This window comes from Xenopus laevis, chromosome 8S (genome assembly GCF_017654675.1).
Source record: "Xenopus laevis strain J_2021 chromosome 8S, Xenopus_laevis_v10.1, whole genome shotgun sequence".
Taxonomy (NCBI): domain Eukaryota; kingdom Metazoa; phylum Chordata; class Amphibia; order Anura; family Pipidae; genus Xenopus; species Xenopus laevis.
Window position 1 is genome coordinate 27,334,289 of NC_054386.1, and position 17,015 is coordinate 27,351,303.

A 17,015-nucleotide genomic window follows, 5' to 3' on the forward strand; every position below is an offset into this window, starting at 1 on the left:
TTAAAAAAAATAACTAAAAGCTTGAACTTGATGGACGAGTTTCTTTTTTTCAACCTTACTTACTATGTAACTACTATGTAACTATCACTGCTACTTTTACCAACTGAGTACATTACCACCTGTGAAATAAGTTTCAGCTTTCACTAATGTATCCATTTGTTTCCTCTGAAACAGTTAAGCTTTCCTACAGTATCTTTCTTTCTCCCTGCACGTCCCCTCCTGTCATCTCCTGCCTGCAGTGCTGCAAACTAACTTTAAAATGTGCAGGACTGCTTCACATTCATATACAGGCACTGGTATGATGGTGACTGCAGCGTACGGGAAGGCTCAGGCATTGGGGAGAGGAATGAGTCTGGTATTTGGGAAGGGGGGGGGGGGTCTGGGAAAGGCTGCCGTACAAAGGCAAAGTGACACATCGGGTCTCAGTCCTGATGCTTTCTGGGTGGGTATTGGGGGGTGGAAAGTCACAATGTCAGAAGGGTGAGAATATAAAACAGAGGTCAATATCCTTTCACCTCTCACAGCTGGGAGGGCCTGTGAAAATGCTAGTACTGAGTCCCATTCCCTGAAACCCTACACCTGTTACTCACACCAACACAAAGCTCTGCTTTCACTCACACCCAGACATGTCCTATATACACAGAGCCCCCAAAAATCCATATCTCACCGCTAATATTGGCTCCCCCACACCTCCACTGCAACTGTGCAGAACCCTCATCATCACAAGCCAATTAATATCCTACAGATAAGTCAGCATGTCATTCTTTTGTAAAGGTTAATCAGGGATACCATCCGCAGGTTATTGATGATCAAATCCACAGAGCAACTCAAATTAGAGTCCTGTGCGGAACAAATTTGCTAAACCCGACCTGCGACCCACATACTTACCCACTTCCCGACCAAACGCGCAAGTACTTTATCCGCAATCCGACCGCGACCCACTGACCATCAAGAAAAAGGAACTGCTGTCATTGTAAACCGGAAGTGACATCACTGGAAGTAGGCGTGATAAAAAAAAAAAAAAGGAGTAAAACTCGCTATTGAGAAGACCCACGGACCGGAACTCCAAACTTGGAGAACTGAAACCTGCGTCTATACCTGCTCCCGAAATTTCTACCTGAAACCTGCAGGGTACCGCAGGTTTTTGCGGGTAACCCGCAGGTACCCGACCCGCTGCAGGACTCTAACTTAAATACCCAGAGACACATTCTTGGATTACAAAGAAAAGACAGAAAACAACAGGGTACCTATTGTAGTTACCTACAACCCACAACTAGGGTTGCCACCTTTTCTAAAAAATGTTACCGGCCGGTGGGGGGGCAGGAACCAAAGGGGGTGGTCCGTGATGCAAAGGGGATGGAGTCACGCACAGTGCCGCAAAAGGGGGCTGAGCAACAGTCACGATGGCCAGAAGCCTGAAAAAAAAAGGTAAGTACTGAGTGAATTGGGGCAGGCCAAGGGCTTTTTTTTAAGGGTGTTACAAAATGCCAGCAATTACATTGCCTGTAAATTTGTAATACCGGCCCCGGCCTTGGCAGGTGTTTTACCAACTATGCCGATAAAATACCGGCCTGGTGGCAACCCTACCACAACTGAATATTATTAGAAAAATAGCCAGAGACCTGCAACCCATACTCCATACAGATACCCGACTAAAAGAAATATTCCCGGAACTACCTCTCGTTTTATAAGACAACCACCTAATCTGAGGTAAACAACAAAATCAGGTACATTTCCCTGCAACAGATGTGAAACCTGCAAATACATCTTGTGCAAAGATCAAGTTGTTATACCGAATACACAAAAAGTCTACACCAGTCTAGATTACTATTCGTGTGCTTCATCCAATGTGGTATACATGATTACATGTACTAAGTGCTCTACCGGAGGCATATACATTGGTGAAACAGGACAAAAATTGCGCACTAGGATGAACCACCACAGACATAAAATCAACACCAAATCATGTAAAACACTTGTGGGGCAACACTTCTGCAGTCAAAATCACAGTCTTCAGGACACGTAGGTCTTAATTCTAAAAGGGAACTTTAAAACAGAACGGGGAAAGGAAGATTTATGAATTCAAATGTATGGAGTTTTTTAACACATTAAGACAGGGCCTTTATTTAGGGTCAGGTTTTATGTCACACTATGTGACCTGACTGAACCCAGACTCCTGGACTATTTACAACAGGACCGCCATCAGAAATCACAGGGCCCCATACAACATAATTTCCTGGGCCCCCTGGGCTGCGCCCACCGCAAGCCCCACCTACAGGACCACCCTCCCCACCCCACAGGTCCGCCCCCCACCACACAGTAAAAAAACAAAAAAAATATTGGTGGCTAGGGTTCCCACATGTTAATAAAAAATAAAAAGATATTGGTGGTCAGGGCCCCCCATAAAAAAACATTTGTAGCCTGGGCCCTCCCACTAAAAAAAATGGTGGCCAAAATTGGTGGCCAGGGCCACCACCCCCACATTATAATAAAATTGGTGGTCAGGGCCCCTTAAATGTCCATACCTTCCCGAAGTCAGCAGCTCTCAGAAAGATGGGGGGCCCGGCTAATCAAGTAAGCGTGGCGTGGCAGGGCCCCCCTTTACCCTCGGGGCCCCCTACAACTCTCCCCCCTGTCCCCCCCTGATGGCTGCCCTGATTTACAACCCACCCTAATTCATTGTATTATCTCTACAATTAATCTCTATCTATCTGTGACTTCCTAATTAATTACCCATGAATACCATTCACTGATCTAACAGTATATATGCTGTGCCTTTCTAGCTTTCATTTGTATTTTGCCTGACGAAGGGGCCTTGGTGCTCCGAAAGAAAGCAAAGTATTTTAATTGTTAGCCAATATAGGTATCACTTCTACAATACTTTTTATATTTGTTTGTTTTTTTATTTGTTATTTTTGTAAAGAAGCAACACTCTACTGTCCAGGGGAATCAATATGGCACCTCCCTCCTCCTATATGTAGAAATACAAATATACTGAGAAGGAATGTTTTAGGAACACAGTGATCTACATTTTTCAGATACATTTCTATTGTACACACACATATACAGGATAGAGTTTTCCTTTAATCGTGGAAGAAGAACCTAATTGCTGCATTTCTCAGGCAGAGGAGGCAGAGATCACAGGGTTGCCATGCTGGTTCCCTTGCTGTATTTAGTATTGATGCAGCTCAATCCTCCGGGATAATCTTCCCACGGGCTTTCAAGGGGCACATCGCTCTCAGTCAGGCCAGGCTGCACTAGAGGAAGCGGCTTCCCTGGGAACAAACCCAGTTCCGATTCTCACTAGGGATGAGGGGGGAATAACCTTCTGGGAATGAATATAAATTGTCACATGGGCCTTGGGGCTGTCAGTACCAGTCTGTCCCCTCCATAGCCAGACAATGACAAATGTGCTCGCAGAGAGAGAGAGAGTGGAGCACAGAAAATGGAGCCCTAGTAACAGCAGGGAACCCATGTACCCGCTCTCATGGACATCCCCCTACAGGCACAGTGTGCCCCGAGGCAATGGCTGTCATTCTGTAGGCACATTAACTCATGCCCTCTGTCTGTCTCTCACATGTACTTACCTCTGTAAATACACAACTCTCTTCCTCTCTATATTTGTATTTATACATATGAGAGGGAGCTGCCATAAGGCAGAACAATAGGGTATTCGATCTTGTTTTGTTCCCCTGTAATGGCAAATATAGGTTGGTTTTCACATTGCAGGTGTAGGTGTGTTGGACTGGTGGTTTGTGGGTAGGGCACTTGTGTTCAGAAACTTTGCTCATGTGAAGCTGTTTCACACGGGACTGGGGAGTACTTACTTACATGTGCACAGCAAGGCCCCCCTATTAAGTCTCTCAGCTGATGTCCAGTTGAATAAGGGGCACTAGGGATTAGGTACTTGGGGTAGGAGGTGGCATTAGCATACAATATATGTCAGTGTGCACCTCCCAAGGAAGCCAGGCCCAGAGAAATTGGTGCAGAACCCACCTACAAGCACAGGTTGATGGGAAAAATGGTGCAGCAGTGCCAGGCAATACAGTAAAGAGGTTGTTGGGTGTTGGCACCTGTCATTATAGCTATATAAAGCTCCATTCACGCCCGTCCAGGCCACACCATCCATTTCCGCTGTTATTATAAAGTAGCATGGGCAGGAAACAGGGGTGTTGCCAGTCTGAACCCCCCGAGGGCATGTGGCCCAGATCTTGTCAGCACTTAGGATACAAGAGACTGAATGTGCTGCTTTCCAGCAAGCGAAGTGGCCCAATTACCCAGAGCACCCATACCTGCGCCCACTCCGCCTAGCACAGGATTCTCAGCTGACAGATTTGCATAATGAGAAGCAGACATTTTACTTGTTTACTATAATTCTATAATTATACCGAGGGGTGCAATGAATGAATATTGGGAAGTTGTTTAGAATTACTTTTTTATTTTCATTAAGCAACCTTTTATTTCTGGGTTTACATCCTCTTTAATTAACAGTTGGGTTCATTAAAAGTGTCCATGGGGGCTTCCTTCCAGGTCCGGACTGAGAATTTAAATAGGCCCTGGAATTTGAGGTACACAGAGGCCCAAACAGACTACACCAGCCCACTAAATAGTGACTTTCTATGGCACCTTATTGCAGCCCCTCTGGCATTTGCCAGAACCCAGAGATTGCCAGTCCAGGCCTGCTTCCTTCCACCCTACAGTTAAATCCACTTAATTCTCAGAGACAGGAGGGGTCTGCCATACGCTGCCCACTACTGACATCTTTAAAAGGAAACAAAGCCCCTTTTCCAGGGAATATGATTTCAAAAGAAATGCCCCTCTTCCTGATAAGGAGGGTGTTATTCAGGGCAGTTTCATGTGATATAGAATCTGGAAAATGGAAAGCACCGTCAATGTCTTGGCTGGATGCCTTTAGCCCTGGCGTCAGGGTAGGCAAGTAGGACAAGGTGATGGGGATCCGGTGTCAGTTCTGGGGTGAGAGTGGAGCGTCCCCAGTTTACCAAATTGTAAATAACCTGAACTGCTGACTGTTGTGACCCAATATAATCACCTATTTCTCAAGCAATTAGAGAGAGAGAGAGAGAGAGAGAGAGAGAGAGAGAGAGAGAGAGAGAGAGCTGCCATATGGGATGGTTGCCTGTCAATGGGTGACTTGTTAAATATCCGTAGACTTTTCCTTTTGTGGGTGACATTGTGCACAGGTTGAATAGGGGAAGGAATATGAAGTGGTGGCTGAGAGGCAGGCGCACGGGTGACTGACTCCATTGTGCTGTAGGATGAACTGAAGTGGCACGGCTACATTTAAGGAACACATCTCTGTATCTTTTTTTCCCATGGCCACGTGGGAACGGGCCAGCTTGTGGGATTTTCCAGAGGAGTCCGAGGAAAGATAAGGAGACGGAATGATAAAGAGGAAGGAGAAAGATCTGCGACTTCTCCAATCCCAGACTCCCCCCCCCTCGTGACAAAAGAGCCAGGGAAAGATGCTCATTAGTCTGATAGGACCTGAGTGATTGGCCTTTAATAGGAGGGTAATTGAGGGACAGCAGTGGGAATGTGTATGCAGGAGGAGGGGAAAGGGACAATTATGACTTGCGGGGTGGATAATCAGGCCCAACACATGACATTTACCCACCTTTGGAGCAGTGTCCTGACAGCTGGATTCTGGACAATGGCAACCCTCAAATAAGGCAGACATTGAATGGGGGGGGGGCAGGCAACTGGTGTCCAATGAACGCACATTGGCATCTTCTACTCACAACAGTCCGTAGGGCTGCTGCACAGACTAAAAAAGGATAATGCCCTGGTGCGAACAGTAATGTTAGTTTTTTTTTAGATTTGATAAAGACCCCATTGAGGGTTGAAACGTTGATTCCAATAAAGTTTTTTATTGTTCAAGTCCCTAGAGTGCAACAGGATTTTTTGTAAAACTATAATATATATATGTATATATGTATGTGCTCAGGGTCCCATAGAGCAATAGGGTTACAGCAAGTATAATAGGAAATGAGGATGACAGTGGGGCAGGATGGAGAAAGTAGGCGAGATGGAGACAGTAGGGCAACAGGGGTACTGTAGGACAAGACGGAGACAGTAGGGCAAGACGGAGACAGTAGGACAAGACAGAGACAGTAGGACAAGACGGAGACAGTAGGACAAGATCGAGACAGTAGGACAAGATCGAGAAAGTAGGGTTAGACAGAGATAGTAGGACAACACAGAGATAGTAGGGAAAGACGGAGAAAGTAGAGCAAGACAGAGACAGCATCGGCTACTACTACTACTACTACCCTGTTAGGGACAAGCAAGGCCATTCAGATGAGATCCATGTGCGGCCAATGTCTGGAAGAAATCATCATTTAAGCAGCTTCATTGGCTCACCAACTGCAACTAACCATTTAGAGAGGGCACACAATCCAGGCAAGTATACGGGGGGCATGTCTGAGCCTGGTTGGGAATGATGATCAATTCCAGAGGTTGATTAAATGATGTCTAATTAAAAATGTGTCTAATTGTCAACAGGATGGGGAATGTTGCTGCCAGAAGTCAGGTTTGACTGCCCCACCCCCCGGTTACAAATACAAGAAAGGGACTCATAAGAGAGGGGATTTATCCAATGAAAGGGAAGTTTCGCTACGGACTGATACCATTACACACTCACAGCCCCTACCCCTTCTATCTGCCCAGTCCTCGGCTCCCAGCCTTTTGTTTGTGTCTCTGGTGACCCAGCAAATTATGAGTGTGGGAACCAGGTCCCAAGGGAGAGCCATAGATGTGCACTGTGGGTCCTGCTATCGGACAAAGAGAGGCAGGAGCCCGTGGGAACGCAGAAGACGGACAAGTGAGTGAGGAGGCTTCGTTGAGATATGCAGTTTATTTTCATTTCCATTAGCTCCTCTATTCTGAAAAAGGGTTAATGGAGAATTTAGGCTGCAGGTCCATCTAATAAAATCCACTCAAATTTCTATGATTGGTCAATAACTAGTACAGGGGGGATGTCTGCCCTCACCCAGCTTTCCTCATGTCTCCACCTGAAAGTCCAGATTCTCTTGGCACAAAGCCACAAGTGGCATGCTGGGAGTTGTAGTTCTAGAACAGCTGCAGGCTGGCTGTGGGAACACCTATGAGATTCCCCCAAGGTCTGGGGCCGCGCATGGGTCAGAGCTGTATTACAGGAGCAGGGCAGAACCCCTTCACGGTGCATTTGGAATTAGTCATGGGAAGGGAGCACTATTTCATGGATCCTGTTTGGGTGCCAAACGCTACCAATGTCTCCTTCTAAGAAGCAATCAGCCACTTTCCCACACACAGATACGACTCAATTCTGCCCCCTGATTGCAGTGTACTCAGCACTCTGCACCCCTGACAGCCAGACTTGCATTCCCCTCCTTCCAGCACATGCATTTATGGGCATGCGGAGCTGGGGGGAGACTGCAGCATCAATGGGCCTGCATACTGATACAGGCTTGTATGCTGTGGGTGAAGCCATGTTGCTTGGTGAAGACTTATATGTATCTTTAACCAAAGGCAGATCAAAGGCCAAAGTAGCACCAGATTGTCCATGAACTAACAAGTATGTATCGGTCTGAATCCCCACTGCATGCAATACCCACAGCCTATATTTCCTGCACCAACACTGTGCCCACAAGAGCCCCAGGGCGCAGAACATTCCTCCAGGGTTCTCACCTCTCTCTCCAACCAGTGGTTCACACGGTGTGGAACCCAATAAATGTGCCAATCACAGGGTAGCTGTGCAACACGAGATCTCTAAAAGCAACACGCCATGGCAGCTAATTATACCCTATCTCCTGCTGATGTAACTCAAGATAATGACAAATTCTCATTCTCCTGGGAACCTGCTCCGATCCGGGTTTTGTTTGCACATGTTTCAATTGCTCCCAGGAACATTTATAGCATGTCAGAAAATTTCCCTGGCACATGGTGGTGCCGCCAAATACAAGGTGATTTTCCCATGGAAACTGCCCTTAAAGGTCAAAAGGCTTGGGTGATAAGGTGCTGGAAATGGCATGGGCGCTGGGGGTAGCTCTGATAAAGGCCGAGACGTTGGGCTTTCTAAGCAGCCAACAAACAGATAAAGGCTCCTTCAGGTTTGATGGGAACTCAAAATAAATTTCTCAGCGATCTGGTGGGAAACGCTGCCCCTGAGCAAGTCATTCCCTCCCGTCAGTAATGGGGGTTTACTCTTTGTGTTTGTAGAGATGGCTGGGAGTTTGTCACGAGGGGTCAGAGGAAGAAGAAGAACAGACCATGCTGTCCAACAGGTGCAGCCCTACAGGCAAGTGCAAAGTTAGCTTACCCCCAAGTCAAACAGCAAAGCAGAGAGTGGCATCCCCCTACACTGCTCTTTACGACTCATTTGGGGTCAAGTGGACAATGCAATAGCCAATGGGCAGGTAACATGGCTGTATTGAGGTGTGGGAAATTTATAAAAACACCCTTATGTGTAAGGCAGGACAGGAGGTTCTGGTCTTATGAATAAGAAAAGTGGGAGCCCATATCCTTTGTACCCCAGAGCACCATCAAGCTTTAGCCCGGTGTGGGGACTTCCAGCTGCATGGCCTGCACCCAGGCCCCACAGGGTATAGATCAATTACTGATAAGAGGGGAGAGAAGGGTGCAAGGAATCCATGTATTCTACCCCCACCCTCCCCAAAAAATAGCTTAGAGGTGTGTAGTTTGGAAGCCTGACAGTAGATGGGTGAGCTGCTGTCTCCCAGAGTCAATATTGACTGATACGCAAGGGGGAACGATGCCCGGCCAAGCATCAGAGACACTGACATGCTGCACATTCTGAGCCTCTTGTTTGAATTGGGCTCATTAAATTGGGGAGTGCTGAGAATGAGCAAACAGATTCATCTGGATCTGAAAGGTGCAGGGGAGAGGCTCCTGGGCTGGATGCTTTTTACCTTCCTTGTCTCTATTATTATACAATGTGCATTCAGTGTAAACTGAGAATTTCAGTGTACGACCAGTTTATCTCCTGTTCCATGGAGTCTTCCAACCCAAACCCTTGGCCAGGCTCGAAATTGCTCAGTAATTGCATTGCTAAGTAATACAGTACTAGTTTCTGAGCCCATTCATTATGGAATCTTGCAGAAACTCCTTGCGTGAGAATGAAACTAGTACAGATGGGTCAGCAAAAGACCCGGGCCACGCAAAGATATCCCTAAATCTGGCCCATAAGGCATCTCCCATGATCTTCTATTGATACGACATGCATGAGAATAAGTGACCTCGCTCCTCAGAGCTCACAATCACACTGAGGCTGTCTATCTAACGCCATGTTCCACCATCAGGCACAATGACAAATTGCTTAAATGTTGGACATTTTAGAGAAATCAAGCAATGTGGCAGCTCAAACATAATTACCAAGTGGGTAACATGACACAGCAAAGGTCCCCCTTGATCCCTGCTCCCAGGCGGAATTGTAGCCCCCTGCCTGACAGAACCCGGATGACCCCTGATAAAGGGTTAAGCAGATCTGTGAGGCGGTTCTGTGGGAAAGCTCTCACGGGGCACTGCTTGCCTCACAGAGACTTTTTCCCATTCCATTTATAACTGGGGCAGCCTTGGGGTCCTGGTTTTCCAACCAATTAAGGCTTACTTGATGAATGACCCCAAGTTTAGTTTAGGACTTAACCCTCACTTTGCTGGGGATGATGGAGGCCAGCCCACTGCGCAGAGGGAGTTCAATCCCTAGGGAAGGAAGGTTAATAGAAGGACACAGTGACAAACACAGACATTTGTTCCTACAGGGTCCCCCCTCTCTGTTTAGTTAAAATCTCACAATCCCATCCTCAGAGCTGGTACCAAACTCCTGAGCTACAATGACACTGTCCAAGGTTAGAGGGCCAACTCCATGGCTCCAGGTTAGAGGGCCAACTCCATAGCGCCAGATTAGAGGGCCAACTCCATTGGTGCCAGGTTAGATTGCCATCTCCACGTTGCCAGATTAGAGTGTCCACTCCACAGCTCCAGGTTAGAAGGCCAACTCCATGGTTGCCAGATTAGATCTCCACGTTGCCAGGTTAGAAGGCCAACACCATGGTGCCATGTTAGAGGGCCCTCTCCATGGCAGCAGGTTAGAGTGTCTTCTCCATGGCAGCAGGTTACAGTGCCTTCTCCATGGCAGCAGGTTAGAGTGCCTTCTCTATGGCAGCAGCAGATTACAGTGCCCTTTACATGGCACCAGGTTAGAGTGCCAGGCATTAAGGAAGTTTATGCAAACTCATTAATAAAATAGAAACAAGCAAAAATCCTTGTATATGAATGGGATACTATTCCCAGTATCTGACCCCATGCCACTGTCATAAACCCACTGGCATTCATTCCCTTTGGGTGAGCTGGCATCGAGCAGCAGGAGACATGCCAATAGTAGTGGATGCATATATTCTGTATATTGTCAAACAAGCAAGATCTGGTAACTGCACACAGCACCTGGCACACTCTGAGAAGGGCCCAGCAGTAAGCATATGGCAAAGCTGGCACTGAGCACCAGAAGAAGTGAAAAGGGTGGGAAAATGGTACTTTGCCCCCCTTATCCAGTAGCTGGAACTAATATAAAGAAACCGCGTCGCTTATTTGTTCTTTCTGGTTTCTGTATTTTCCTTCTTTTTGTTCTAAAGGAAGGGCATGCAGTGCAAGGGTTAAACTACTGTTTGTGGCTGACTATAAGGCAGCTTTATTTGGAGTCTGGCTGGGAAGGTGCTGGCCTATTCCCACACTGGCTCCCACGTCACTGAGTGAGACAAAGTTTAGCCGCTGCCATTGTCTTCTCGGAGCAGTTTTGATTTTTATCTGGATTATTTTTACTGCCGATTATTTTGGGCCGCCCTTTAATGCAGGAAAAGGAAAAAGGTTGTCCGAAATTAACCCAGAATGCCCCAGGGAGTGCCCATGTCTGCGAGCAATGCCACCTGCTTCCTTAACTGGGCATCCCCCTTTATGTATACATATCACCCCTTGGTGGCTCTGCCTAGGCCCCACTTACTGGGGCAGTTGGGGCAGATTAAGGAACGGGTTGAGCCACCCCGTGCATTACTGGAAAGGGGCCAGACAGGTAAGAGCTCACACTGAGGATGCCAGGAACTCTCCATGCACAACGCGCGGTCACTCCCTTCAGGAGAATGTGACAAAGAATTCAGGGAATTGTTCCACCAGGTAATCAACAACCTCCAGTTACAAAGCAGCAACGGTGTCGGACTCCTGTGGCCTGAAGTATGAACTGCAACTCCCAGCATCCTTAGCACGCAAACAGGAGAAACAGCAAACAAAGTGAATGATGCACAGTAGGAGATTGGAGAATTCCCACATCCTACCTGTATGTACTTATCATTCCCACAGGCTCATCGGTGATCCCTAATCTCTCACCTGTAGGGAAAGCACCCAGTTTATCCAAGTCCAGTAACCAGCTGGAGCAGAACTCTCCACCTCTGAATGTTTCTGAATCTAAACATATGGGCAGGAGCTGTCATATTGTGTCGCTTAATGTGGCCATACACAGGCCGATAAAAGATGCTGACAGACCAAGTATTGATATTGGCCCATGTATGGGGCCCTCAGACTGGTCGGATATCTGGCCAAAAGTCGGTCAGATGTCAATCGGGCAGGGCTTAAAATCCTGTTGGATCTCGGTTGACCGCCCCTATTCCTTCCTATTATGATCTGATCATTGGACCCTAGGGCCCATGATCAGATCAGCCCGATATTGACCAACTCAAGGTGGGCATATCGGGGAGAGATCCACTCATTTGGCAAAATCGACAAATGAGCGGATCTCTGTGTGGCCACTTTTAGGCAGTACAGTATATATATTGATAGCAGTATCACACCTGTGCTAGAAGCTCGCCAGCTATTCTAGTCTATTAGTAATATGTGGGTGGGCACCCTGGGGTGTGGGGATCTCCCACACAGTAAGGCTAATAGAGCAGTACTGAGTAGTAGGGGTTATTAGCACATACAGACTGGAAGCCCCTCCCTCCTCATTCCCAGTCCTATCCCCATGCTGGGGAGTTCTGGATATGAGAATATTAACTGGTTTTGTTTCATGTGGTTTCCTGCCTGCGGTGGGGGCGTCTCACTGTTCCTTTGGGTGGGGTGAGAGAGCAGGTGACTAATACCCAGGTGGCTGCCATCCCTGCTCTCCTGATCTTGTGGGTACATGTCAGAGAGGGAGATCCCTATTATGTGTGTGTTAGCTTCCAGATAAGTGAGAGCGCGGATTACTACTCCCATGTGCCCCATCTCTACTGCCCCATCTCTAACAAGTCAGGAAATATGTTTGTATTAATATAGCACTACTTATGTACCCAGAACAATACACTAAAAGAACAAACAGGAGGTCATTACAATAATAGACACAAATGTTGCATCAAAGATTCCCCAGAGCGTTATGTCAAAGAGACAAGAGAATGGAGCTCCTTGTCCTGTAAAGCATACATTCTAAAGGTGGCCATACATGGATAGATCTGCTCGTTTGGCGCGGATCTTCCTCCGATATGCCCACCTTGAGGTGGGCAATATCGGGCAGATCCGATCGTGGGCCCTAGGGCCCAACGATCGGATCCTAGCATTCGGCAAACGGGCGGTCGGATCGCGGGACCGCATCAACGAACAGATGCGGCCGCGATCCGACGGGATTTTTAAACCCATCCGATCGAGATCTGGCTGACTTTCGGCCAGATCTCGATCGGGGAAGCCCGTCAGGGGCCCCCATACACGGGCCAATAAGCTGCCGACACAGTCTGTCAGCAGCTTTTATCGGCCCGTGTATGGCCACCTTTAATCATATTAAGATTAATGGAACGTACTGAAACTAAAATCAGAGTTATAATGAAAGAAAACTTTGCATCTGAAACCTGCTCCTATTACCTTATTAAAGCTGCAAAGATACAAGTCCATTGGCATTATTGCACCCACCAGTCACTGACATCCCAATTAGGCATAAAGGATATACTATATATGTTAAGGGCAGGACTGCTGCTTCCAATGGGGATCAGATCGGATCTGTGCAGTCACTGGGACAGATGGCTCTGTTATACAGATAGCTAGAATCTCAGCTGCCATAAAGCAGGGCAGGACTGCCGCTTACAATGGGGATCAGATAAGATCTGTGCAGTCATTGGGACAGAATGCTCTGGAAAGCTGGCCATAGATGTTGAGATTTTTAAAAGATCAGAACCTGATCGTGAGACCACGATCTTCTCAGAACGATCGTACGAATTTACCATCAACTAAAAAGACCAATTTGCCAGGAAAACAAAGGGGAGCTGCCTGCTTGGCCCTGCAAACATAGATAGATTGCACTGGGACCGACAAAGATTTTTTGACCTGGCCGATCAATTTCCTGACAGATGTCGGCCGAAAAATCGTAAGATGTACGATTGTTCGAATCCCACTAACCGCACGATAATTTCGAAGGATCGGTCGGGCTTCCCTAAAATCGTTCCCTAAAGTCGTTCGGCAAGAACGACTAGAATCTCTGCTGCCATAAAGCAGAGCAGGACTACTGCTTACAATGGGGATCACATTGGATCTGTGCAGCCACTGGGACAGAATGCTCTGTTATACAGATAGCTAGAACTTCAGCTGCCATAAAGCAGGGCAGGACTGCTGCTTCCAATTGGGATAAGATAGGATATGTGCAGCCACTGGGACAGAATGATCTGTTATACAGATAGCTAGAACCTCAGCTGCCATAAAGCAGGGCAGGACTGCTGCTTCCAATTGGGATCAGATAGGATATGTGCAGCCACTGGGACAGAATGCTCTGTTACAGATAAAGGGATTTTGTACTCACCGAAAAATCTTTTTCTAATAGGCCCAAAATGTCAGCGCAGACGTTGGGGTTTTGTCTTTATTCATCTCTGGAGGCAGGACATAGAATTGATTTTTGCCACTTCCTGGAAACTCCCACTAGATATATAGTTTGTCTCCACCCTCTCACATCAGTTCCATTGTCAATTTCAGTCGGTGGAGACAGTACAGATAGAAGGAAGATAAGCACACTTTGTGGATGAATTGATCCTAGTGGATTCAACTTCAGAGTAAAGGTGGCCATACACGGGCCGATAAAAGCTGCTGACAGACCGTGTCGGCAGCTTATTGGCCCGTGTATGGGGGCCCCCGACGGGCTTCCCCGATCGAGATCTGGCCGAAAGTCGGCCAGATCTCGATCGGATGGGATTAAAAATCCAGTCGGATCGCGGCCGCATCTGTTCGTTGATGCGGTCCCGCGATCCGACCGCCCGTTTGGCGAACGCTAGGATCCGATCGTTGGGCCCTAGGGCCCACGATCGGATCAGCCCGATATTGCCCACCTCAAGGTGGGCATATCGGAGGGAGATCCGCTCGTTTGGCGACATCGCCAAACGAGCGGATCTATCCGTGTATGGCCACCTTAAGGCACCGCCAGGCCTTCCAAATATTCACAAATAGTAGATAGCACTCTGGAGAACCAGTTTCCGTAGTTAAAAAGTTACTTTATTTAGAAAATGCACAACATGTTTCGGATCTGGGTGATCCTTCCTCAGGTGCTCATATTTGAGCTTGTATATGAGCACCTGAGGAAGGATCACCCAGATCCGAAACATGTTGTGCATTTTCTAAATAAAGTAACTTTTTAAAATACCGAAACTGGTTCTCCAGAGTGCTATCTACTAATTGCAGATAGAAGGAAGGCCAAGAGACATAGGTAGAAAGGATAGCAAGAAAGAGGTCCTATTTCCCATACTAAAATCAGCCTGGGTAGGACTTAATGCACTGACAGTTCGGGCCTACTAGAAAAGGATTTTTCGGTGAATACAAAATCCCTTTTTCTCTAGTCGGCCCTCCTGTCAGTGCATACGTTAGGGGACATCCAAAAGCTGTCCCTCTTATGGGTGGGTAACTTAGATATGCATCGGCCCCATATGCCTGCTGTAATGCCACTGTGGCCTGTAGAACTTTTCAACCAAAAGTGCCCGATTGAAAAGCATAACGTTTAACTTAATTTGTGCCCTAAGTTTATGTAATTTTTTCTCCTTCTCATTGGAAGGGTTTGGACAGAAGGATGGCAAAATGATATCCTGGTTCATGTGCCATCACGTTACTACTTTTGAAAGAAAACCTGGTGTAGTTCTGAGTATTGCGTTATCCTGGTGGACTGTAAGCCATAGTTCAGTGCAAGAAAATGATGCGATCTCAGATACCCTTTTTGCCAATGTGATGGCTACCAAGAAAGCTACCTTGAGGGATAACCACTTAAGTGCGCACGTCGATAAGGGTTCGAATGGTGGTTGTTGTAACCTTGTCAGGACCAGTGGTAAGCTCCATGTTGCCATGGGTTTCTTCAGAGTAGGTCTGGCCCTTGTTACACCCCTGATAAATTGTTGCACTGTGGGGCTATCTCCCCATTTGATATGTTAGTGCCACCAGTGCCGACACCTGTGTCTTTAGGGTGCGTAGTTGAAGTCCCTTTTGGAACCCTGACAAAGGATATGGCTTCTAGGGCTGCTACCATCAGACCTAGGAGTCGCAAGCATTCCTCCGCTGAGGCCTTCTCTTTGTCTAGAAATGAAAGAGTTGTTGCTATCAATGTGTTGCCCTTGTCCTGAGACAGGTATATGTTTTGTCTCCTGGTGTCGAATAGAAGGCCCACGCATAGGATTGTCTGGCTTGGTGCAAACAAACTCTTTTTTTGTGGTTGATTAGCTAGCCGTATTGGGTTAGTACCTTGAGGTTTGTATCCTTGGTTGCCTGTTCTGCCGTGGGAGCTTTTATTAAGAAGTTGTCCAGGTATTGTATGACATCTACTCCCAGAAATCTTAGATACGACACTATAGGGGTCAGAACCTTTATGAAGATGCGTGGTGCTGTATAATGAGTGTCCCTGACAATTGGTATGTGCAAGTAGGCATCTTGCAAGTCTATTGAGGTCATAGTGGTTGATGGGATGAATCTCCCAGTTGGGAGGTGTAGGGAAAAGGGTATTTTGTAACCTTGTCGTATGATGGTTAGTACCCAATCATCTGTTACGTGCGTCTCCCATGTTCCAATAAATTTTTATAGCCTGTCCCCCATATCTTGTGCCCTGTTTTGGTGGGCTGAGTGAGGCGGAGCTAGGCTTGTTGGTGTTAAGTTTTCTGGTGTTTCGTGTTTGTTGCTGACAGTTAGGTCTGCCCGTCTTGCAGTCTGTTCTGCTATGGGGTTTCTGGTATACTGTATGTAGAAAGGAGCGAAATGGTCTTGATTGTGAGGACCATCCTCTTTTTCCAGTATATCTGTTGGTAGAATCAAACCTAGGTTTTTTTACCCATAAAAAATACTTTTCCCCCTGTCACTTCTGATATAATTTTTTTAAAATCTGGTCCGAATAGTGACTTGCCTGTGAACTTCAGTGATAATAGTCTCAGATTGGATGCTGTATCTCCTGTCCAATGTCTTAGCCACAGGACTCTACGTGCCACTACAACATTTTCAATTGTTTTGCCCGCTAGTTTTGAGGAAGGTTAAAGTGGTGGACAGTCTATCTACCTCTGTTTGTAGTTGCTGCTTTGACTCTGGAGATGTCAGGCTAAAGTTGGCCACAGACGCAAAGATCCGATTGTACGAATCAACGTACGATCGGACTTTCCATCTCCCGACCTGCCACTAACCATCCAGATCAAAATCTTTCCGATCAAATAAAGTACAAAAGAACAGATCAGCCAATGTTTTGACCCTGACAGCAATCGTACGATATCCGAAAAAGCTAGTGACAGTCTCCCACTGAAAATCGTACGATCGGCAATACACGCAGAGATATTATCGGCAGCCGACAGAAATTTTCTAACCTGTCCGATCGACCAAACGATCGATCTCTGACGAAAAATGTCGGGACTCTCCACACACACCATTCCGCCTCAATTGCCTGAGTGATGGAGGTAAAGATTGGAAAGGCTAGTTTTGTTTTTTTCTGAACACCTAAGAGTTTATCAGCTCTTGAGAGAGTCGCTGTTTCATCTTTGATCTCCAGC

General features: G+C 46.9%; 1 long non-coding RNA gene across 2 annotated transcripts in view; it reads right to left on the bottom strand.

The window, feature by feature from the left end:
* LOC108699876 overlaps nucleotides 1-17,015 on the bottom strand; it is a 54,180-nt gene that overhangs the window by 19,989 nt on the left and 17,176 nt on the right. The window contains exon 1 of one of the 2 annotated variants that reach the window (XR_005963742.1): nucleotides 13,820-14,070. The exons of the other annotated variant lie outside the window; for it this stretch is intronic. This is a non-coding gene — a long non-coding RNA (uncharacterized LOC108699876). Of the gene's footprint in view, nucleotides 1-13,819; nucleotides 14,071-17,015 lie in introns of those variants that run through there. 2 annotated transcript variants of the gene reach the window in all.